Consider the following 25,752-nt stretch of genomic DNA (forward strand, 5'->3'; position numbering starts at 1 on the left):
GTAGCACAGCCTTTGGACAAAATAACTGCAGTCAAGTGCTTCCTACAGCCATGAATGAGCTTCCTCCACCTCTCTACTGGCAGTTTCACCCACTCTTCTTGTGCAAACTGCTCCAGTTCTCCTAGATTTGAAGGGTGCCTTCTCCCAACTGCTGTTTTCCAATCTCCCCACAGGTGTTCAATGGGATTTAGATCTGGACTCATTGTTGGCCACTTAAGAACAATCCAGCGTTTTGTCTTGAACCAATCCTGGGTGCTTTTTGAAGTGTGTTTGGGGTCATTCTCCTGCTGCAAGACCCATGACCTTCTAGTCAGGTTCACTATGTTTTTTTTGTTCAAAATTTTTGGAGATTAGCAAAACTATACATTTTTGGAATATTTGGAGCATGAGGAATCCAAAAGTTAATGTTGGCATTTGCGTAGACACCTTTGCGAAAATGACACTCAGGACAGTGATGAAGATCTGTAAAAGCATATTCCTGAACGGTATAGACCTAGTAGATCCTGTGTGTGTATAGGACTTGTAGTTCAATCTGATACTAACAAGGCTGCTTTCTTTTTTTTAAACCCATACCTATAACTTCAAAGGACTTGCAATATCATGTATTATGTAATACAGTTATATCACAAATATAAAGACAATGGTTTTCAATTACCTTTGTTGCTTTTCTGTAATCCTGAGCACTATTTTGAGGCCTTTATTGGATTCCTTAACCCAGAAAACATAGGATTAGCATATTTAATTAAGTTTCTAGGTTGACTAGAAGCTGAGATAGCACAAAATATGTATTTTATGGTGGCCATTTTGAAAATCCAAAATGGCGGCCATGCAGGTGTTTGTGCAAATGCCAACATTGATTTTCGGATTCTCCATGCTCTGATGATTCCAAAAATGTACAGGTTTGCTAATCTCCCAAAATTTTGAATGAAATTATATTTGTTAACAGAGTGAACCTGACTCTTCATCACTGTCCTGAGTGTCATTTTCGCAAAGGTGTCTACGCAAATGCCAACATTAATTTTTGGATTCCTCATGCTCTGAATATTCCAAAAATGTATAGTTTTGCTAATCTCCAAAAATTTTGAATTAAATTATATTTGTTAACATAGTGAACCTGACTATTCGCCGGACACCCATCTTTCTGACACTGGGTTGAACATTGTACTGCAAAATGTCTTGGTAATCTCCTGATTTAATGATGCTATGCACACATGCAAGACACCCATGGCCAGAGGCAGCACAGCAACCCCAAAACATCACTGAACCTCTTCCATGTTTGACTGTAGGGAAGGTGTTCTTTTCTTTGAAGGCTTCATTTTGTTTTCTGTAAACATAGAGATGATGTGCCTTTCCAAAAAGCTCTAATTTGATCTAATCTGTCCACAGGACATTCTCCCATAAGGATTTTGTCTTGTTCAGGTGTGTTTTGGAGAAAAAAAAACTCCATTCGGGCTTTCTTATGTCTCTCTCTCTCTCTCTCTCTCTCTCTGTGTGTGTGTGTGTGTGTGTGTGTGTGTGTGTGTGTGTGTGTGTGTGTGTGTGTGTGTGTGTGTGTGTGTGTGTGTGTGTGTGTGTCCTCCTGGGTCTCCTACAATAGAACCCCCTTTCATTGAGTTGAAACTACTGTACCTTGTGTCTGAAGGTCAGGTTGAATCTGTTTGGCAGTTGATCGAGGTGCTTTCTCCACCATTCAAAAAATCCTTCGCTGCAATCTTCGATCAAGCTTTCTCTTGTGGCCACGTCTAGGGACGTTGGCTACAGTGCCATGGGCCTTAAACTTCCTGATAACATTGCGTACGGTGGACACAGGAACATCAAGGTCTGGAGATGGACTTGTAGCTGTGAGATTGTCCATACTTGGCCACAATCTTGTGTCTGACCTCCTCAGACAATTCTCTGGTTTGCTTTCTTTTCTCCATGCTCATTGTGACAGTGACACATTGCATGTGACACACGGTACACACAGTGACACATTGCGGTACACACTTTTATTTAGTGTCATTAATGCGCGATTTCCTGGCTTTGTGTGTGTGCTGCATTGTCATAAGGAACAGAGGAAAAATAACAGAGGCCATTACATACAAGGGATTCATTACCCATAATCCCTAACTAATTAACATAACCCCACCCCTCTCATGGGGACACTCATACGCACTTACGCGACATCCGGTCTAAACGAATTTCCTAATTATGATACATGGGCTTTCTTCTTCTTCATGACAGTCGGAGCACACCACCTATACAATTCTACCTGGCTCTAAGGTAATCATTGTCTACACCCCACAAACGTAACAATATGAGGAGATTGCGGCTGGCTCATTAGCGCAGTGGGCTGTTGACGCGTTATCAACGGAGGTCCGTGGTTCGAGCCCCGCATTGAGTCAGAATCTTTTCACACTTAGCCCCTCGCAGGAATTTAATTCCTGTTTATAAAATTGTAGATGAATTAATCTTCAATGCATTTATACTTATTCACACATACATACGCATGCATATACTTACGCTAACATTTGGGGTCTGCCTAGCAGGCACGTAAGACATCGGCCATGATAAAGCTCGCAGTGTTAAGTGTGGAAATGTTCTGATTTGATTGCGGCTGGCTCAATAGCGCAGTGCGCTGTTGACGCGTTATCAATGGAGGTCCGTGGTTCGAGCCCTGCATTGTCAGAATTTTTTCACACTTAGCCCCGCGCAGGAATTTGATTCCTGTTTTTAAAATTGTATATACTAGGGCATTGCCCGTACTATATCTATATCTAAAATTATATCCCCCCCCCTCTATTTACATGAAATGGTTTGGTCCAAAGCGAACGGCTTCCGGAGTTTGGTAAAGAAATCGCCATCGCGTGCACAAACGCGCAGGAAAGCGAATGAATCGCAAATTCGTTTTTATTAGTTTTAAAACATAGTTTAACGCCAACATAGTTTGCAAACGTGAAATAAATGAATACGCTCTCAAATGTGCCATCCGAGGCAGAGTGTGTCCGCCACGTTCGGCACACGCGATAGTTCGCTGCTCTCTGATTGGTTGAATCGTTTTTTGGACATAGCTCGGTAAGTAATTGTCCGATTAATATGAAACCTTGAAAAGGCACATCCTCGGGTCCCCAGCAATATACCTGGCAAGTTAAAAGTATATCGGACCCGTGGTTGTCGAGAAACAGCGGTCACAGACAAACAGACGTACAGACGTACAGACGTACAGACGTACAAACGTACAAACGTACAGAGATTACTGGAATTATAGATATATATATATATATATATATATATATATATATATATATATATATATATATGTGTGTGTATATATATATATATATATATATATATATATATATATATACACACACACACACACACACACACACACACACACACACACACACACACACACACACACACACACACACACACACACACACACACACACACACACACACATGTCGAAGGATTTGTAGCTCAGGATTCATATTGTAAATGACAGCACACTGAGCAGTAAAAGAATTTAAAATTCTTTATTATTAGCCTGACGTTTCAAGAACAAACTAGTTCTCTTCCTCAGAGGCGTTGAGTGTTGAGTGTGATGGTAACCGTTAAGTTCCGTTGGGGACGGTTCACGTGATGGATTGGTCCAAGTCCTTGTCAATCACAGGGCTTCGCCTGCATTCAAATGACTCTGCCGTTTTTGACGTTGTAATTGATTGCGTAGTGCTATGTATGTGGGGTGTAGGTCGATGTGTCTGTTGATGGAGTTTTTATCAGAGTACCAGGCCTTGACATTTATATATATACAGTGAAACCTTGACTTACGAGTTTAATTCGTTCTGTGACCGAGCTCGTAACTCAATTTGCTCGTTTCTCAAATTAAATTTCCCCATTAAAATGCATTGAAATGCTATTAATCCGTTCCAGCCCCCAAAAAACCATGCCAATTTTTTTTGTTACGTGTTTTTAAATAAGAAAAATGTAATTTATAAATAACAAATAATGTATAAACAAGCACGACCTCGTATATACTGTACATAATAAGCGGCGTTACGCGCGCTGCTTGTAAACAAGGAGGAAGCAGACAACGCGGTAATTTGTAAGAGTCTTTATTCAAGAGCTCACTGTAACACTGGCGCGCTCCAGGCTGCGCGCCCGGTGTATATCCTGAGGCCACGCCTACCCCTCGGCGTGGCCACCGCCCACTCGGTGCGCGGAATGATGTCACCACGCCAGTGAGCTTCCGTGTCCGCCACAATGTAAAGAAATAAACTGGTTTTATTAAGTGTATTTACCTTGAAGATCAGACGAAGATGCTGGCGGAGGTGGAGGAGATGACTTTTGCCTTTTTCGCCACACTTTCCTCGCTTTCACTTGCAGGGCGTTTCAATAAAAACCTGTCCAACGAGGTTTGTTTCTTCCTCCCTTTCAAAATGTTTCGATCGTACTGCTACGATCGTACTGCCTCGCCAAGTCGACAACACGCACACCTCGCTCATGTTTTTCGACGATTGCGTATCGTTTTTGGCCCTATCTCCCAATGGTGAAGGATCACTTAAAAAATTCTAGTAGCCAGATCCGAATCCGAATCTTCACCAAAATCTAATGATTTCGTCCGCGTCACATGCACTACCTCTGCCAAATTTCGTCCGAATCCGTCCAAAACTTTGAGATATTTTGTTCACAAACAGAAAGACAAACAAATGAAAAATCGGTCAGGGACCGAGGACTTTCCGGAATGTACTTTTTATCGGCCATTTTGGTTAAAAATGGCAGGAAATCTTTACATGTATATACGCTAAGGAATGGAAGGTAACTGAGTAAGTGTCTGCATATCTCTTGTCCTTTCAGAGTTATAGTGGTTTGAAATATATATTCAATGAAAACTTGGCCCCCTGACCTTTGACCCCAAAAAATAATTAAAACCAAGCATTTTTGACCATTTTATGCCACATGTTATTTTTCGGGAATGGAATAATGAACATTTTGGTGTTGGTTAGAAAGGAATCGGATAATGTTTGACAGAGTTATTCGTAAAAAAACAATTTTTGACCTTGAGTTTGACCTTTCAAGGTCACTCAAGGTCAAAGGTCGTTGTGCCAAATGAAATGTCGTATGTGACTTCCTATATGTCAATAACAGTAAGTGTATGCATATCTCTTGTACTTTTAGAGTTATAGTGGTTTGAAATATATTTTAAATGAAAACTCGACCCCCCTGATTTCACGTTTTTGTTGATCTTGAGCTTGACCTTGGGCCTAGAGAGTTAAAAATTGGGCACAATCTATTCCAGGGCAAGGCAAATATGTGTGTAAAGTATGGCGATGTGCAACGATGTAGATGTAGTACTGTGCACAAACAGACAGACAAACAAACAGACAGACAAACCAACCAACCAACATACTTGCCGGAATAGATTCCGGCAAGTAACAAACAAACAGACAGGGGTGAAAACATAACCTCCATCCACCTTTGGTGGTGGAGTTAATAATGCCCTCTATTACTTTTTGTGTCTGAGTACTAAATCTGGTTGTAGTGCTTTGTTTTCTATGTTCATGCTTGATGGGCTCATCAGGTCATACGAGAGCATTACTTCCTTATTTTCAATGATTGATTTTGGTTCATGTTTCCATGAGTTTTGTTGAATTGAGATATTGAAATTTCTGCAGATGTGCCAATGGAATACTCTCCAAACATTGTTGCGCCTTTGTGTGTACAGCTGTTCTGACGTGAGTTTTTTTACATCCTGTTAGGATGTGACTTGTGCTTTCTCTTTCTATCTTGCAGAATCTACACTTGTCCCATTGACTTAGTCCCGCCATCTTTTTTTAATCCATTGGTGTGGTGTCCTTGTTGTGGTGTCCTGTTTTCTGAGGAGTTTGTAGACAGTGTGGTGAGTGTGACTAGAGTGAGTGAAAGGTTGATGATGGTGAAAATGATGATTGGAAAGCTCTTGGTGAACGTCATCTCTGGATATGCTCCGCAGATTGGTCGGGGCGATGAAGAGAGGGACAAGTTCTGGCGTGCGATAGAGAAGCTGATGGAAAACGTGAAAGATGAGGAAGTTGCTGTGGTAGGAGGAGACCTAAATGGACATGTGGGAAGGAGTATGGACGGTTTTGAGGGAGTTCATGGGGGTTACGGATATGGTGTGAGAAATGGAGAAGGTGAAAGGTTTTTGGAGTTTGCTGTTGGAGCTGATTTGTTGATTTGTAATACTCAGTTCCAGAAAGGGGATAATAGTTCCAGAAAATAGTTCCAGTTCCAGAAAGGGGATAATAAGCTTGTTACATACACATCAGGTGGGTCGACGACAACCGTTGACTACCTGATGGTGCGTAGGCGAGATAGGGGGCACCTCCGGGACACAAAGATGATCCCGGGGGAGGAGGCTGTTTCACAGCACCACTTGGTTGTCTGCGACATAAGGGTGAAAGGTGCGAGGAAAGCACTGCGGGTGAAGTACCAAGTGAGAATGAAGGTGTGGATGTTGAAAGAGGTGACAGTGAGGGAGGCATGAAAAGAGAGGCTGAGTAGGGTAGAGGATGATGTGGTTGAGCTTGAAAGTGGTTGGATGTCAATGAAAGATAGTCTGTTGGGAGCCGTTGGGGAAGTATGTGGATGGAGTAAAGGACCACCGAGGTACTCGGAAACATGGCGGTGGGATGATGAAGTTGGAAAGAGGATTGATGAGAAAAGGAAGAAGTTCAAGGATTGGCAGAAGGTGAAGGTCACGGGGGCAGAAAAGGCAGAACATGAAAGTTATAAGGCAGCGAAGAAGGCTGCAAAGAAAGCAGTAGCAAAGGCGCAGGAGGTATGTCGAAAAATGTTCGGAGACTGCTTTGTATCGGAAGAGGGTCAGAGAGCGGTATTCAGAATTGCAAAGCAGATAGCGAAAGAGCGGTGCGATGTGACGGGGGTGAGTTGCTTGAAGGATGAAGTTGGACAAATCGTTGTGGACCCAGATGGAATTAAAGGAAGATGGAAGCGATATATGGAAATGTTGTTGAATGCAGAGAATGAATGGGGCGGCAACATCGAGAGTAACCCAGTTTTAGGACCGGCAGAGAAGATAACTGAGAAGGAAGTTGAGGAAGCGATAAAAGCAATGAAGAGTAGAAAAGCATGAGGGCCGACGGGAGTTGTGGGAGATATGTTGAAGGCAGCGGGAAGTTGAGGAGTGAAGAGAATGACAGAGATCTGTAATCTGGTGGTGAAAGAAGGCCGCATTCCATTGGATTGGGAACTGAGTACCCTCGTCCCTCATTACAAGGGGTAAGGTGACCCTCTGGACTGTGGCTCGTATCGAGCGATAAAGTTATTGGAGCATGGAAGGAAGGTATTGGAAAGGGTGTTGGAGAGGAGGATAAGGAAGAAAGTGAAGATCAATGAAATGCAGTTTGGATTTATGCCAGGAAGAGGAACGACAGATGCACTTTTTATTGTAAGGCAGTTGCAGGAGAAGTACATGGAGAAGAGGAAGAAGTTGTTTCTTGGGATTGTTTATCTGGAGAAAGCATTCGATAGGGTTTCATGCGATGTAGTGACATGAGCATTGAGGAAGTTAGGAGTGGAGGAATGGTTGATCAGAGTAGTGATGGCAATGTACGAGAGAGCGCACACAGCTGTAAGGACGAAGGACGGGAACAGTGGTGAGTTTGAGGTGAAGGTAGGAGTGCATCAGGGTCAGTACTGAGTCCACTACTATTTGGAGCTGTGATGGAGGTGCTGGCTCGGAATGTAAAGGAGGGTTTACGGTGGGAGTTGTATGCAGATGATCTGGTGTTTATCGCGGAAAGTATGGATGGACTGAAGGTGAAGATGAACAAGTGGAAGGAATGTATGGAGACAAAAGGTCTGAAGGTGAATATAGGAAAAGCGAAGGTGCTGGCAAGTGGTAAAGCATGTGGTGAGGTGGAAAGAACTGGGAAGTGGCCGTGTGCTGTGTGCAGGAAGGGTGTCGGAGTGAGCTCCATTCAATGTACAATGTGCGCTGAGTGGGTTCATCAAAAATGTAGTGGTCTGAGAGGGTCATTAACCAGTGTGACAGCTACATTCAAGTGTAAGGTGTGCACAGGGGGAGCTGCAGATGGAGGAAATGTTGAGTTGGATCTTGGAGCTGAAAGGCTGAAACCCGTGAAGCTGAAAGGTGTGAAAACATTTTGCGACCTAGGAGACATGCTGAATGGAGAAGGTGGATGAGACTCGGCAACGGTTGCTGGAGTGAGATGTGCGTGGAAGAAGTTTCGGGAACTGAGTGGTATGCTGACGAGGAGGGGAGTGTCGTTGAAGCTGAAGGGAAAGGTGTATGCTGTATGTGTGAGAAGTGTTATGATTTATGGGAGCGAGACATGGGTAATGAATGTCGAGCAGCAACGAAGGCTGGAAAGGGTGAAAATGCGAATGGGTTGGTGGATGTGTGGAGTATCGTTGAGAGAGTGGAAGACAAATGATGAATTGCGAAAAATGATGGGAATAGAGCCTGTGATGGATGCTGTGAAGAGAAACAGGTTGAGATGGTTTGGTCATATGTTGAGGAAGGATGAAAGTGACTGGTTGAGAAGAGTGATGGAAATGAATGTAGAAGGAAGTGGAGGACGGGGAAGACCGAGAAAGACTTGGCTAAAGGTGGTGAAAGAAGAAATGTGGGCAAGGGGGGATACAGAAAATAGGACAAAATGGAGAAGATTGTCATGGGGCCTGCAATGCTAACCCCTGCTCTAGCAGGGAAAATGGCCTTAAAATGCCTGTTGTTGTTTGTTTTGGTGTAGTGTCCTTGGTTTTGGGCATTTATAATGATTCAATCTCCATCCCAGTTGAACTGACCTATTCTTTGATATTCCAGTGATCCTTCTTTGTCTATCCCCAATCTGTTCAACTTCTTTTTTTCCACTTCCTGCTCTTTTGTTTTTCTCCCAGTTGTTGGTGTATATCTATTGATATTTTATGTTATATTTTTATTTAGTCTTTTTCGCAATCATTGGGGCTGTATTTGTTGCTGTTTCGGTTTGGTGTGTGACATTTTCTATTCTCACGTATTTTTGGAAGTTTCTTTTCAAGGTGAGTGAGAGATAACTTTTCTGATTTGATGTGTTCATGCTCGTATACAAATTGTAAACTGTTGAACATTTCACGTGGTCTGCTAATCCTCCAGTCACTCTGTGTACTTTATTAAGTTCCATCAGGTTGCCACCTCCCTCTTTCCTTGGCAGGTACATTCTCGAGATGCACTGATTTTTGGAGAACATTTTGGGGATAATGAGGAGTTTCCTTTTTTTTAATGTATAGTTTTTAGCTCACCTGGAAGGAAGTTCAGGGGAGCTTATGCGATTGCGCGTCGTCAGTCCGTCACGCCGTCATAAATCACACTTGAAATTTCTTCTCCAAAACTGCTGATGGGATTGTGACTAAATTTGGTACAAGTTATATATTTTTTGTGTTGTGACTAAAGTTTATTTATGGCATTAAAAAAAATCGGGTCCAAGGGGGTCTACCAGGGATCAAAGTGGATCCAGGTTTGACCCCCCAAAATAGGAATTTGCACTTTCCTCTGAAACTACACACACGATTTCGATGAAACTTCACCACAACCTTCACCACCCGTGATGTACCAAAGTTTGTTCACGGCATTTAAAAAAATCTGCCCCTTTTGGATTCTACGGGGGGGTCAAAGTGGGTCCAGGTTTGACCCGCCAAAATAGATATTAGCTTTCTTCTCTGAAACTACACTCACAATTTCGATGAAACTTCACCACAACCTTCACCACCCGTGATGTACCAGAGTTTGTTCATGGCATGAAAAAAATCTGCCCCTTTGGGGGTTTGTGGGGAGGGTGGGGGGGGGGGGGGTTGACCACCAAAATAGGTATTTGCTTTCTTCTCAGAAACTACACATGCAATTTTCATGAAACTTGACCACAACCTTCATCATCTGTGATGTACCAATGTTTGTTCAAGGCATTGGAAAAATTGGGGTCTGCGGAGGTACACGGGGTGGGGGTTGCCCCCCAAAATAGGTATTTTTTTGTTTGTTTGTTTAAAGTCTTATGATTATGTTAGTATGATTTTACATGCTACCCTGTCTTCTAGCGACCATTGAAATTGGTTTAAAATACTTTGTCAGTGCAGTACACTGTTTATTCTACCAGGTGAGCGCCAGGGGTATTGCCCCTATGTTTTATTTGATTTACGCTTGTGGCGAGTTTACTATTCTGCTGTTGTATTGGAACATTGGTCCTGCTCGTTGGTTAATAGCTTTGATTTTGTTACTTGGGGAGAGATTTATTTTCAGGATCACCCTCGTTATATGCAGGTATTCTTTGGTTTTGCACATTTTTGCGTGATATATGTGGTGGCCCTCTTTTACTCTGAGGTATTTGTAAGATGCTTAGTTGTCTAGCTCCTGTATTGTTGTATCTACATTGATTGTTATGTTGTCCATTTTTGTTGCTCTACCTTGCATGAATGTGCACTTGTCACACTTATCTAGGCCAGATTCCATTTGGATGTCATCGGAGTACCGTTTCACTAATTTCAGTTGTTTTGCCAATTTTTCTTCGTTCAGTGCAAAGAGTTTTAAATCATCCACATACAGTGGATGTGTCACTTTTCTCGTTTCTTTGGACATTATTTTATTGGATGTTTGTGTGCATCTATGTCCTTGCTCATTGATGAGGTTACTTAGTGGATCTAGAGCAAGGCAAAACAGAAGGGGGGAAAAGCTGTCTCCTTGGAAGATCCCACAGTGGATCTTCACTCCTGGTATTTCAATCTTTCCTTATTTGTGCTGCAGAATTAGTGTGGTATTCCAATTCCCTATGTCCATTGCTTTCTCAATCAGCTAAATCATTTGGGGTTACATTTGCATGCACTTTGTCATCAATTAATGTCAAACGCTGCAAATAGCTTTTTATTGTCTATCCAAGCTGTGGACCACTTGGTTCTTCTCGTATTGCTGTTGGCGAGTGTGGCTTTCTTTAGTTGTAGTAGTTGGTCCGTAGCATCCTCTCTTGCATCCCTTCTGTTCTGCCTAGCTTGGCCTCCTCAGTGTGTGTGTGTGTGTGTGTGTGTGTGTGTGTGTGTGTGTGTGTGTGTGTGTGTGTGTGTGTGTGTGTGTGTGTGTGTGTGTGTGTGTGTGTTGTGCTTTCAACTTGCTAAAGTAAAATCTGGTGAGATATTTTAAGAAGAATAGCAAAATACGAGTAAAATTCCCTTCTGTCAATTTATTTTTTTTAAATCAAAATTTGTGTCGTCTTTCCTTGTAAATAGCTTTTTGGAAATGTACTTACTTTTACATCTTGCAAATGTGAAATGATCATAACAAGCATTCTTTTTTTTCTTTTTTTTTAATACTGTGTAATACAACCATGCACATTCGGATTTCTTTACCATTTGCGTGCTCAAGCTGGGCACACATGATCTTGGTTGGTCCGATGAGTAGAAATGAGTTGTGATCTATTTTTTTCTGCTCCGTTGAGTGGAAAGTGATGAATGAGACGAGTGAGCACCAGCTTAGTCTTTTCCTTTTCCTTTTTTTTCTCCTTTTGGTGATTTGGGACTCAGACGTTTTCGAGATATTAATCTATTTAGAAGTGAACTTTATTGTGATATAGTGTCGCATTTATATCACCTTTTGCGTGTAAATGACAAAATTTTATTTATTTATCCAAAATAGGATAGATTTATTTTATGCTCTTCCTTCGCCATGGTGGTTTGTGAAGACATTTAGTGAAGTTTAAAGCGATTGCAATTAAAGCCTTGTATTACCATTAATGGACGTTACACGAGCATCAGTTACAAGTTATTGAAGTCTTTTGTCAATTACTTTGCTCATATTGACGTTTGGACACTCATTCACAAAACCCATTCACTTCGTGATATAATTTACAAATACAATATAATTAAATAATAAGAACTTAAACGAAAGAAGAGGCCATTAGCCCCATCAAGCCTATGCAAAGTCTTCTTTTGTGAATCTCTGTCAAGACATTGATCAACATGAGAGACATTAAAGAAATTGAATGAATCCATAACAAACTAGAATGACACTCGGTCGAGTGCATACTTCCACCAGGCTGAACAGTTTGCGTTTTGTATCCCACTGATAGGCCGGATCTGGATCCGGACCTGAACCAAAATCTAAATCCGCTTGTTCTTAACACCAACCCAACGCATCCACATTGTTTTGTCATAATCCGTCCACAATTTTTTGAAATATCATGCTATATATCATTTTGGCCCCATCTCTCAACAGTGAAGAATCACTTAAATATTTTAAAAAATTATCGTATCCTGAACCGGATCTGGATATTCACCAAGATCAAATGAATTGGTCATTGTCACATAACCAACTTGTCCCCAAAATTTCGTTTGCATCCGTCCATAACCTTTTGTGATATCGTGCTGTATCTCGATTTTAGCCCGATCACACATTGGTGAAGAATCATTTAAAAATTATCGGATTTGGATCTTCGCAAAACTATTGTTGCGGATATGGGATTTGGCCTCCATATCCGCTTGTAAATATTCCCCTATTTCCCCAATACTCCCCAACTATCCCCAATCCCCCATTCCCTAGTCCCATTGTCTGTAAACAACACTCTGTAGAACCGACCTTCCCCTTTTTCCCCCATTAACTGTCGTGCCCAGGTTCACCGCATCTCACGTAGACAACTATAGGACCTCTTGCTAGTTATTCTTAGTCTATGTCAGTTAAGGACTCGTTTCCATTAATTCTGACTCTTCGTTGCACCAGAATGTGATTGTATGGCACCAGTAGTGAGTTTAGGACCTCCCCATACCTCCTCCCATCTTCCTCATGAAACAACAACAACTACAACAACAGCGCGCGGGGAGTGTGCGTCCTCACACCGGCTTGGTTAGCCGCCATTGCCATGTGCGCCGACGGGGTTACCACGAAGGGGCTGACTGTCGGCCCCTCGTCAAGGGCGGAGCCCGGTAACCCCCCGCACCCAATAAGAAGCAACGGGCCGATTCCATCTGGGGCGGAGCTAATGAGCCGAGGGCGTGTCACTCCCCGCTGGATATACGCAGCGACTTACCGGACGTGACGAGAGATGCGCCCCGAGCTTGAAGTGGAGAGAACCAGTCGCCACCTCCGAGCGCTGAGAGACCTCCCGCATCTCTGGACCGGACCGGGTCGATTCTGCCCCTGAGCCAAGGTGCACCTTGAGCCTCGACTACCTGCCCTTCCTTGCCATCAATCCCGGTGTGAGTCAGTCTTGTCCCGTTTATCTGTCGTCTGTCGGGGCTACTATAAGACCGTATTTAAGTGCCTACCTTCCTATGCTGTCTCTCTCGTCCTTGTAATCTAACGTTCCGAAATATTATAACCTCCTCCGGAGGTCTTGAGAACTGTACCCCTGGTGTCGTGTCATTTTAACCCAGCCGTTGTGTCCTTTCCTCAATTGATTTAGCGTAGCGCGACTCGGCCAACGTTCGAGTATAATCGGGTAAACTGTGCAGATGCGGTCATACCAAACCGCTCGGTAAACCAACATCCACAACCGCGTCTGTAACACTATTTTCAATTCGTCCTTGGCAGCACAACCTGCCAACCAAATTTGGTCCAAATCCGTCCACAAATTTTGAGATATCCTGCTCACAGACATGCAGACAGTGGTGAAAGCATAACCCCCGGACCCCTTGTGGGGGAGTGGGGGAGGGGGAGTTGGGGGGGGGGGGGTAAAAAATGAATACATTGACAAATTTGTATCGGTGACTGCATTGAGAGGACTCGGTCCATCACTGGTGAGTTCAGCAGTAATCCGACAAAAGTTAAATAAGTTGCAATCACTGCCAAATTCGCACACTGTAGCATACATCACAGTGTCATGGCAACCCCCAAAGTCTCCCAATGTTTGAGTCATTTTATATGCGGCTGTGAAGGTGGTTAATTGATTGAAGCACAATCGCTAATTTCACGTTTCCAATTGTTACCATATTTGATTGTTTTCTTCCAGAAGGTTAAATGAAACTTCATACAGACCTGATTACTGACACTAAAGAACACTGTGTTGCTCTGTTCTCAAATTTCGGTGAATATTTTCCTGTGGATTTAGCAAATGAAAATTCGATCAGAGACCAATTTTAAGTTGAAGAAAACACCCAGGCAGATATCTTCTCGGTTGAGGATAGGGAAAAGGTGATGAAACTTTAGCATTATGGTGCATTTTGAATTTCAGAAAGTACATCTCACAAATATTATTTTCTTTTTTATATTTTTGGGTGTTGAAGGGAATATAAGAGTACTAGTGGGGTCACCCATGGGAATCCCACGGGCATGGACATGTGTGACATTTCGACATATTGAGTTAGATGCTGCACATTCATTTTTAGAAAATGGTTACTGGCAATTCATCAGATCCAGAAATGGTGTAATGAACACTTTATTTATTTCACATAATATGTGACCCCTCACTCCTCTCCACCTGACACTCTCCTCTCTCCACCTGACACTCTCCTCTCTCCACCTGACACTCTCCTCTCTCCACCTCGCACTCTCCTCTCTCCACCCTCACGCATCTCCAACCCCACTCCTCCTCACACTCCTCTCCAACCCCACTCCTCCTCACACTCCTCTCCAATACCTCCTCACACTCCTCTCCAATACCCCCTCACACTCCTCTCCAATACCTCCTCACACTCCAATACCTCATCACACTCCTCTCCAATACCTCCTCACACACCTCTCCAATACCTCCTCACACTCCTCTCCAATACCTCCTCACACTCCTCTCCAATACCTCCTCACACACCTCTCCAATACCTCCTCACACTCCTCTCCAATCCCTCACACTCCTCTCCTCTCCAATCCCTCACACTCCTCTGCTCTCCAATCCCTCACACTCCTCTCCTCTCCAATCCCTCACACTCCTCTCCTCTCCAATCCCTCACACTCCTCTCCTCTCCAATCCCTCACACTCCTCTCCTCTCCAATCCCTCACACTCCTCTCCTCTCCAATCCCTCACACTCCTCTCCTCTCCAATCCCTCACACTCCTCTCCTCTCCAATCCCTCACACTCCTCTCCTCTCCAATCCCTCACACTCCTCTCCAATCGCGCCTCACTTTCCTTTCCAATCGCTCCTCACTCTCCTCTCCAATCGCTCCTCACTCGCCTCTCCAATCGGCTTTTCCCCGTCTCGTTTCTCTCGTTTTTCTCCCGTCTCGTTCTTTTTCTTGCTCCATCATGTTCAAGTTTGCATTGACGTTCGTCGATGGACTCGTTCGCCCGTCTCATTCGTTTTCTTGCTACATCCTGTTCAAATCTGCGTTCTTCATCGATCGTCTCATCCATTTTCGAAATATAAGTTTCCACGCAACGCATGAATTGTCACGATCCTCAAGAGGAAGTGTCTCGTAATCATCAAATGATAAATGGCAAGTAAATTATATTGTGGAAAATTAAAGATTTCAAATATACCTATTTAAAGTGTATGCGCACATAACTAATTAAAAAAAACGAAGAAATATCTCTCGGTAATTTCCTGAAACATATTTTACTTCCGGATAATAATGATGAATGAAATAAAAACGAAGAAATATATGTCGGCATCATTGTTGACGTTTTTGTGACGACTGTCATCAAACGAAAAAGTAATATATCTTAACGGAAAAGCAAAAGCGAATTTTTAATATATGCCGGCAGGTTGCCGTTGGTGTCATGTTGGGCGGTGTATGATACATCATGACGCGATTTTAAAAAATATATCTGCATTTTCCCGCGTGTGTGGAATGTTCTCAATTATTGCTGACACCGAGTCTAAAACCTTCGATAAAAATGAAATCAGATGGTGAGTTAGATTGGAGATAAAGGCGTGAGAGAGACTCAATGGCCTTGAAGTTACAGGCTTTTGAGAATTCATTTCGTTCTATAAACGGCAACTTTCATCGGATTTTCTTCCCGTTTTTTTTCAACCGAGTCTAATACTATGTTAGTGACTGTGAAAAATGAAATGATATATCGAATTTGATTTGAAATAAAACTGGGAGAGAGAGCAAGACACCACGGGCCTACAAAACAGGCCTCAAAGCTATGCGAGTTAATAAAATGGTGGATATTTGTTTATATGAAGCCTCTCCCAGTATGGGTGGAGCTACTCTGCAAACCGAGTAAGCCACACCCCGGACAGACGTCCAACAGACAGAATCATCTACTGCTATTATAATATAGATTCCCAGGTTTCCACAATGCCATTGAAATTTTTGATACGATTCTTTACAAGCTACCTGTGCAAGACTGGATTTTCTGCCATAGCAGCGTTAAAGAAACAAACACAGGACGAACTAGATGTTGATCCAGACGTTCAGCTGATATTACCAAGATTTCAACTGATATCCACTAACTTTATTCCATCAATCAAGCACACTCTTTCGATTAAAAACATTCTGGAAAACTTGCAGTGATTGCAGTGTATATCCAGTCTTCATGGTTTCCATTTGGGAATATACTGTCAAGTATCAATATGACATCCTTCAGTTTTTCTTGCATTCATGAGTGCCTCTCTTTTGTTTGCTTAATTTCAAATTGCATGCAAATACAGTGCATTCAGAAAGTATTCAGACCCCTTCACTTTTTTCACATTTTGTTATGTTGCAGCCTTATGCTGAAATCGTTTAAATTCATTTTTCCCTCATAAATCTGCACTCAATACCCCCATCATGACAAAGAGAAAACAGGATTTTAGAAAGTTTTGCAAATTTATTAAAAAGAAAAAACTGAAATATCACATTGACAAAAGTATTCAGACCCTTTGCTATGACACTTGAAATTTAGCTCAGTTGCCTCCCATTTCTTTTGATCATCTTTGAGATGTTTCTACACCTTGATTGGAGTCCACCTGTGGTAAATTCAATTGATTGGACATGATTTGGAAAGGCACACACCTGTCTATATAAGGTCTCACAGCTGACGATGCATATCAGAGCAAAAACCAAGCCATGAGGTCGAAGGAACTGCCTGCAGAGCTCAGAGACAGGATTGTGTCGAGACACAGATCTGGGGAAGCCTACAAAAAAAAATTCTGCATTGAAGGTTCCCAAAAGCACAGTGGCCTCCATAATTCTAAAATGGAAGAAGTTTGGAACAACCAGGACTCTTCCTAGAGATGGCCGCCCGGCCAAACTGAGCAATCGGGGGAGAAGGGCCTTGGTAATAGAGGTGACCAAGAACCCGATGAGCACTCTGGCTGAGCTCCAGAGATCCTGTGTGGAGATGGGAGAAACTTCCAGAAGGACAACCATCACTGCAACACTCCACCGACCTGGGATTTATGGCAGAGTGGCCAGACGGAAGCCTCTCCTCAGTGAAAGACACATGAAATCTGGCCTCCAAAGCCAGTCGCCGAATGGGCATCCTCCGTCGTGCGAAGCCCTTCCTTGGCACACCTGAGCTCCTCACCACATACAAGGCTTTCATCCGCAGCTCAATGGAATACTGCTCAATGGAACTACCTGCCTCACACCTAGCTCGTCTTCACGCTGTTGAAACCAAAGCGTTCAGAATCATTGGAATCTCCCGTGATGAAGCTACATCCGAGGGCCTTTCACTTACTCACCGCAGGCAGGTTGGTGGTCTTTCTGTCTTCTACCGACGCCTCTTCGGCCTTGCTCCTCCAGCTCTCTCTGGGCTATGTCCCCCAAATATTCCTACAGGTCACACAAGATCTGCCTGCAACCCTCTTATGGTTAAACTGCCAAAATCAAGACTCTGCTCACCTTCACTCCAAATCCGCTTTTCTGCCGCTTCTGGAACAAACTCCCTCACTCTCTTCAATCCCACTCCTCCCTCCAGGTCTTTGAAACAGCTGTTCACCACCATCTCTTATCTTCCCCCCTCCTCCTCAGCGTTGACGAGTCTGGCATTTCACTCAGGCCGACTGGGACGGTCTTAAAGCAGCCATCAATCGTCTGGATTGGTCTCCCATCTCCACTGCCTCTGACATCAATTCTTCCTGGGAATTCTTCCAAAGCAAACTGCTCTCTCTCATGCTCAGATTTATCCCATCTCGTCTTCAGTTTTCTTACCCTTCCTCCCGTCCATGGTACACTGAATCTTGTGGTGAGGCAGTTGCCCTGAAACAACTTGCCTTTGCCTCTTGGAAGGCTAATCCAACTGAAGGCAATCTCAGTTCCTTCCACCAAGCTCGGAACAAGTGTGTGTCTACCCTCAGGAGTGCCAGGAAGCACTATCTCTCCACACTCAAGAATGAACTCTCAAACCTGTCTCCTTCCTCCAAATCCTGGTGGCGTCTGGTCAAATCCGTTTCTGGTGTTTGTTCCCCCTCCATCCCCTCCCTTACCTCAAATGGCCACACAGTTGACATCGCACGTGACAAAGCCGAATGCCTCAACTCTGTGTTTGCCTCAAAATCTTTAGTCCCAAACCCATCTCTCTCTGTTCCCACCTTTCCCAGTCGAACCCAACTGCTCCTGGACTCTGTGTCCTTCTCTCCTGACAAGGTGGAGGAGTTTTTGTCTCACCTCGACTCTGATTCTGCAACTGTACCAGATGGCATCAGCCCACGGGTCCTAAAATCCTGCTCTGCCACTCTATCTCACCCTCTCTTTTGCTCAAGGTCATCTGCCAGCATCCTGGAAATCAGCAAACATTACCGCTTTACACAAAAAAGGTGCAAAAACAGATCCTTGCAACTACAGACCAATCAGCCTGCTCCCAATTATCAGCAAAGTCGTGGAATCCATCATTACTTCGGAGATGAAATCTTTCCTCTTCTCCAATGGCTTGATCTCTGATCATCAATTTGGTTTCAGACCAGGTCACTCTACTCTGGACATGCTGCTTCTGCTGTCTCAACAATGGATGGAGGTCCTCAATGCCAAACAGGAAATCAGAGCTGTCTCCCTTGACATATCACGTGCCTTCGATACGGTTTGGCACCCAGCTCTGCTCACCAAACTCTCCTCCTATGGTATCCATGGAAATCTCCATGCATGGCTTGCGGACTTCCTCTCTGGTCGTAGTCAACATGTGGCCCTGAATGGATTGCTCTCATCTCCCCTTCCGGTTCAGGCTGGAGTTCCCCAAGGCAGTGTTCTGAGCCCTGTGCTTTTTCTGGTCTTTATCAATAATCTCTCCGACTCTCTGGAAAATCCTCTCTATCTCTTTGCTGATGACTCCACTCTCTGACGCTCCAATCCTCTTCCCTCAGATCGGCAGTCTGCAGCCTCCTCGCTCTCTGAAGACCTGGACAAAATCACAGACTGGTCAAACAAGTGGAACATGTCTTTCAATCCTGACAAATCTCACACTCTTACTGTCTCTCCGAAAAGATCGACTGGACAACCCTCCCATCTACTTTCTCAACCATCCTCTCCAAGAAGTTCTGTCGCTCAAGCTTTTGGGTCTCAATATCTGCTATGATCTTTCTTGGGAAAACCACATTTCCAAGCTGGCCTCCAAAGCCAGTCGCCGACTGGGCAACCTCCGTCGTGCGAAGTCCTTCCTTGGCACACCTGAGCCCCTCACCACATACAAGGCTTTCATCCACAGCTCAATGGAATACTGTTCTCCCCTCTGGACCGGTGCTCCTGCCTCACACCTAGCTCGGCTTCACGCTATTGAAACCAAAGCTTTCAGAATCATTGGAATCTCCCGCGATGAAGCTATCTCTGAGGGCCTTTCACTCACTCACCGCAGGCAGGTTGGTGGTCTTGCTGTCTTCTACCGACTCCTCTCCGGCCTTGCTCCCCCAGCTCTCTCTGTGCTCTGTCCCCCAAATATTCCTGCAGGTCGCACAAGATCTGCCAGCAACCCTCTGATGGTTAAACTGCCGAAATCTCGGCTCTCTGCTCACCTTCACTCTTTCATTCCTCTTTTCTCCCGCCTCTGGAACAAACTCCCACACTCCCTTCAATCCCACTCCTCCCTCCCGGTCTTTAAAACAGCTGTTCTCCACCATCTCCTATCTTCCCCCATCCAAAACCTTGATCTTTTCTACCCCCGCTAATTCACCCCAGATCCACCTTGTTTGAAATTCCAACTTCTTTCCTGGAAGTCCTGGCAGTGTCCATATGTTTTATACCTCTCCCACCCCCGCCCTTCCCATGCCTCCCCCCCCCCCCCCCCCCCCAAAGCCCTCTCCCTCCCACAGATCTTTCGATGTCTCCATGTCTCTCGGTCCCTGCTCTCAAATGTTGTGTTTGTGTCCTTCCCCCTCTCTCCCCATCTTGTCTACCGCTCCCGATGTTATATGTTTTATGTGTCGGTTTGTCTGTCTGTGTGATTAATGTTCGCTCTTTCACGAGCCTCGATCTTGTATACAAAAAAAAATAAAATAATCCAAAACCTTGATCTTTTCTACCCCCGCTAATTTCACCCCAAATCCACTTTTTTGAAATACCAACTTCTTTCCTGGAAGTCCTTGGTGTCCTTGTGTTTATACTTCTCCCATTCCCCCCCCCCCCCCCTTCCCACGCCACCTCCCCCCAAGCCCTCTCCCTCCCACACATTCCCGATGTCCCTGCTCTCAAATGTTGTGTTTATGTGCTTCCTTTTCTCTCCTCATCTTGTCTTTTTATATACTTTGTTTGTTTGTTTGTCTGTTTGATTTGTTTGTGTGATCAATGTTAGCTCTTTCACGAGCCTCGATTATGTATACAAAAAAAAAAAATACAAAAAAAATCTCAAAGATGGATCAAGAGAAATGGGAGGCACTTGAGCTAAATTTCAAGTGTCATCGCAAAGGGACTGAATACTTATGTAAATGTGATATTTCAGTTTTTCCTTTAAATAAATTTGCAAAACTTTCTAAAATCCTGTTTTCTCTTTGTCATTGTGGGGTATTGAGTGTACATTGATGAGGGAAAAATGAATTTGAACGATTTCAGCATCAGGCTGCAACATAACAAAATGTGAAAAACGTGAAGGGGTCTGAATACTTTCTGAATGCACTGTGTGTATCTATATTATAATAGCCGTAGATGATTCTGTCTGTCTGTCTGTCTATCTGTTGGGTGTCTGTCCGGGGTGTGGCTTACTCGGTTTGCAGAGTAGCTCCACCCATAGCTCCACCCATTCTGGGAGTGGCTATAAACAAATATCCACCATTTTATTAACTCGCATAGCTTTGAGTCCTGTTTTGTAGGCCCGTGGTGTCTTGCTCTCCCCCAGTTTTATTTCAAATCAAATTCGATAAATCATTTCATTTTTCACAGTCGCTAACATAGTTTTAGACTCGGTTGAAAAAAAACGGGAAGAAAATCCGATGAAAGTTGCCGTTTATAGAACGAAATGAATTCTCAAAGGCCTGTAACTTCAAGGCCATTGAGTCTCTCTCACGCCTTTATCTCCAATCTAACTCACCATATGATTTCATTTTTATCGATGGTTTTACTTTTAGACTCGGTGTCAGCAATAATTGAGAACAATCCACACACGCGGGAAAATGCAGAGATATATTTTTTAAAATCGCGTCATGGTGTATCATACACCGCCCAACATGACACCGCCGGCAATGTGTCGATATATATTAAAAATTCGCTTTTGCTTTTCCGTTATGATATATTACTATTTCGTTTGATGATAGTCGTCACAAAAACGTCAACAATGATGCCGACATATATTTCTTCGTTTTTATTTCATTCAACATATTAGCCGGAAGTAAAATATGTTTCAGGAAATTACCGAGAGATATTTCTTCGTTTTTTTTATTAGTTATGTGCGCATACACTTTAAATAGGTTTATTTGAAATCTTTAATTTTCCACAAACATTCCACACACGCGGGAAAATGCAGAGATATATTTTTTAAAATCGCGTCATGGTGTATCATACACCGCCCAACATGACACCGACGGCAATGTGTCGATATCTATTTTAAATTCGATATATCATTTCATTTTTCACAGTCGCTAACATAGTTTTAGACTCGGTTGAAAAAAAACGAGAAGAAAATTCGATGAAAGTTGCCGTTTATAGAACGAAATGAATTCTCAAATGCCTGTAACTTCAAGGCCATTGAGTCTCTCTCACGCCTTTATCTCCAATCTAACTCACCATATGATTTCATTTTTATCGATGGTTTTAGAGTCGGTGTCAGCAATAATTGAGAACATTCCACACACGCGGGAAAATGCAGATATATTTTTTAAAATCGCGTCATGGTGTATCATACACCGCCTAACATGACACCGACGGCAACGTGTCGATACATATTAAAAATTTCGATATATCATTTCATTTTTCACAGTCGCTAACATAGTTTTCGACTCAGTTGAAAAAAAACGGGAAGGAAATCCAATGAAAGTTGCCGTTTATAGAACGAAATGAATTCTCAAACGCCTGTAACTTCAACTTCAAGGCCATTGAGTCTCTCTCACGCCTTTATCTCCAATCTAACTCACCATATGATTTCATTTTTATCGATGGTTTTGGACTCGGTGTCAGCAATAATTGAGAACATTCCACACACGCGGGAAAATGCAGAGATATATTTTTAAAAATCGCGTCATGGTGTATCATACACCGCCCAACATGACACCGACGGCAACGTGTCGATATATATTAAAAATTCGCTTTTGCTTTTCCGTTAAGATATATTACTTTTTCGTTTGATGACAGTCGTCACAAAAACGTCAACAATGATGCCGACATATATTTCTTCGTTTTTATTTAATTCAACATTATTAGCCGGAAGTAAAATATGTTTCAGGAAATTACCGAGAGATATTTCTTCGTTTTTTAAAATTAGTTATGTGCGAATACACTTTAAATAGGTTTATTTGAAATCTTTAATTTTCCACAATATAATTTACTTGCCATTTATCATTTGATGATTACGAGACAAATTCCTCTTGAGGATCGTGACAATTCATGCGCTGCGTGGAAACTTCTATTTCCAAAATGAATGAGACGATCGATGAAGAACGCAGACTTGAACAGGATGCAGCAAGAAAACGAATGAGACGGGCGAACGAGTCCATCGACGAACGTCAATGCAAACTTGCGGGGTCACCCGTGGGAATCCCACGGGCATGGATGTGTGTGACATTTCGACATATTGAGTTAGATGCTGCACATTCATTTTTACAAAATGGTTACTGGCAAGTCATCAGATCCAGAAATGGTGTAAAAACCACCGTTTAGAGGCCATTTTTCCCCGCAAAGCGGGGGTTGGCCTTTTCGGGGACCGTGGTAGTTGTTGTTTTTTTGTCCCCTTTTTGAAGCAATGTTTTACGGCCGGATGCCCTTCCTGACGCCAACCCTTTTTGCCGCCTTCAACGACAAACAGGGAATTACCAGTGAACTGGTACTCAATTAGCCGACCTCGGAAGGATGACAGGCTGAGTCAACCCCCCTGGCATTAATTCGGCGATCGACCGAGATTCGAACCCAGGATCCTAAGCCGGCACCCTAGCCGCTAGCCCAACACCAGAAATGGTGTCATGAACACAATTTATTTACGCACAAGCACAAAAGCAAGACGGGCCGATTTCCGATTCCGACGGGCCGACGGGCGAGACGGGCCGATTTCCGATTCCGACGGGCCGATTTGGAGCAAGAAAAAGAACGAGACGGGAGAAAAAGGAGAGAAACGAGACGGGGAAAGCCGATTGGAGAGGCGAGTGAGGCGCGATTGGAGAGGAGTGTGAGGCGCGATTGGAGAGGAGTGTGAGGCACGATTGGAGAGGAGTGTGAGGCGTGATTGGAGAGGAGTGTGAGGCACGATTGGAGAGGAGTGATTGGAGGGGAGTGTGAGGCACGATTGGAGAGGAGTGTGAGGCACGATTGGAGAGGAGTGTGAGGCGCGATTGGAGAGGAGTGTGAGGCGCGATTGGAGAGGAGTGTGAGGCGCGATTGGAGAGGCGTGTGAAGGATTGGAGAGGAGAGGAGTGTGAGGGATTGGAGAGGTGAGGGATTGGAAAGGAGAGGGATGTGAGGGTTTGGAGAGGAGAGGAGTGCTAGGTGGAGAGAGGAGAGTGTCAGGTGGAGACAGGAGAGTGTCAGGTGGAGACAGGAGAGTGTCAGGTGGAGAGGAGTGAGGGGTCACATATTATGTGAAATAACTAAATTCACACCATTTCTGGATCTGATGACTTGCCAGTAACCATTTTGTAAAAATGATTGTGCAGCATATAACTCAATATGTCGAAATGTCACACACATCCGTGCCCGTGGGATTCCCACGGGTGACCCCGCTAGTCTATATTATAATAGCCGTAGATGATTCTGTCTGTCTGTCTGTCTATCTGTTGGGTGTCTGTCCGGTGTGTGGCTTACTCGGTTTGCAGAGTAGCTCCACCCATAGCTCCACCCATTCTGGGAGTGGCTATAAACAAATATCCACCATTTTATTAACTCGCATAGCTTTGAGTCCTGTTTTGTAGGCCCGTGGTGTCTTGCTCTCCCCCAGTTTTATTTCAAATCAAATTCGATAAATCATTTCATTTTTCACAGTCGCTAACATAGTTTTAGACTCGGTTGAAAAAAAACGGGAAGAAAATCCGATGAAAGTTGCCGTTTATAGAACGAAATGAATTCTCAAAGGCCTGTAACTTCAAGGCCATTGAGTCTCTCTCACGCCTTTATCTCCAATCTAACTCACCATATGATTTCATTTTTATCGATGGTTTTACTTTTAGACTCGGTGTCAGCAATAATTGAGAACAATCCACACACGCGGGAAAATGCAGAGATATATTTTTTAAAATCGCGTCATGGTGTATCATACACCGCCCAACATGACACCGCCGGCAATGTGTCGATATATATTAAAAATTCGCTTTTGCTTTTCCGTTATGATATATTACTATTTCGTTTGATGATAGTCGTCACAAAAACGTCAACAATGATGCCGACATATATTTCTTCGTTTTTATTTCATTCAACATATGAGCCGGAAGTAAAATATGTTTCAGGAAATTACCGAGAGATATTTCTTCGTTTTTTTTATTAGTTATGTGCGCATACACTTTAAATAGGTTATTTGAAATCTTTAATTTTCCACAAACATTCCACACACGCGGGAAAATGCAGAGATATATTTTTTAAAATCGCGTCATGGTGTATCATACACCGCCCAACATGACACCGACGGCAATGTGTCGATATCTATTTTAAATTCGATATATCATTTCATTTTTCACAGTCGCTAACATAGTTTTAGACTCGGTTGAAAAAAAACGAGAAGAAAATTCGATGAAAGTTGCCGTTTATAGAACGAAATGAATTCTCAAATGCCTGTAACTTCAAGGCCATTGAGTCTCTCTCACGCCTTTATCTCCAATCTAACTCACCATATGATTTCATTTTTATCGATGGTTTTAGAGTCGGTGTCAGCAATAATTGAGAACATTCCACACACGCGGGAAAATGCAGATATATTTTTTAAAATCGCGTCATGGTGTATCATACACCGCCTAACATGACACCGACGGCAACGTGTCGATACATATTAAAAATTTCGATATATCATTTCATTTTTCACAGTCGCTAACATAGTTTTCGACTCAGTTGAAAAAAAACGGGAAGGAAATCCAATGAAAGTTGCCGTTTATAGAACGAAATGAATTCTCAAACGCCTGTAACTTCAACTTCAAGGCCATTGAGTCTCTCTCACGCCTTTATCTCCAATCTAACTCACCATATGATTTCATTTTTATCGATGGTTTTGGACTCGGTGTCAGCAATAATTGAGAACATTCCACACACGCGGGAAAATGCAGAGATATATTTTTAAAAATCGCGTCATGGTGTATCATACACCGCCCAACATGACACCGAC

General features: G+C 43.3%; 1 protein-coding gene across 1 annotated transcript in view; it reads left to right on the top strand.

Annotated features, from left to right (window-relative positions):
- The window catches only part of PLCG1 (phospholipase C gamma 1), a 208,036-nt gene that overhangs the window by 1,496 nt on the left and 180,788 nt on the right, over positions 1-25,752 (top strand). The gene's annotated exons all lie outside the window — the stretch shown is intronic.

This window comes from Myxine glutinosa, chromosome 10, assembly GCF_964187855.1.
Source record: "Myxine glutinosa chromosome 10, kmMyxGlut1.1, whole genome shotgun sequence".
Classification (NCBI taxonomy): Eukaryota; Metazoa; Chordata; class Myxini; order Myxiniformes; family Myxinidae; genus Myxine; species Myxine glutinosa.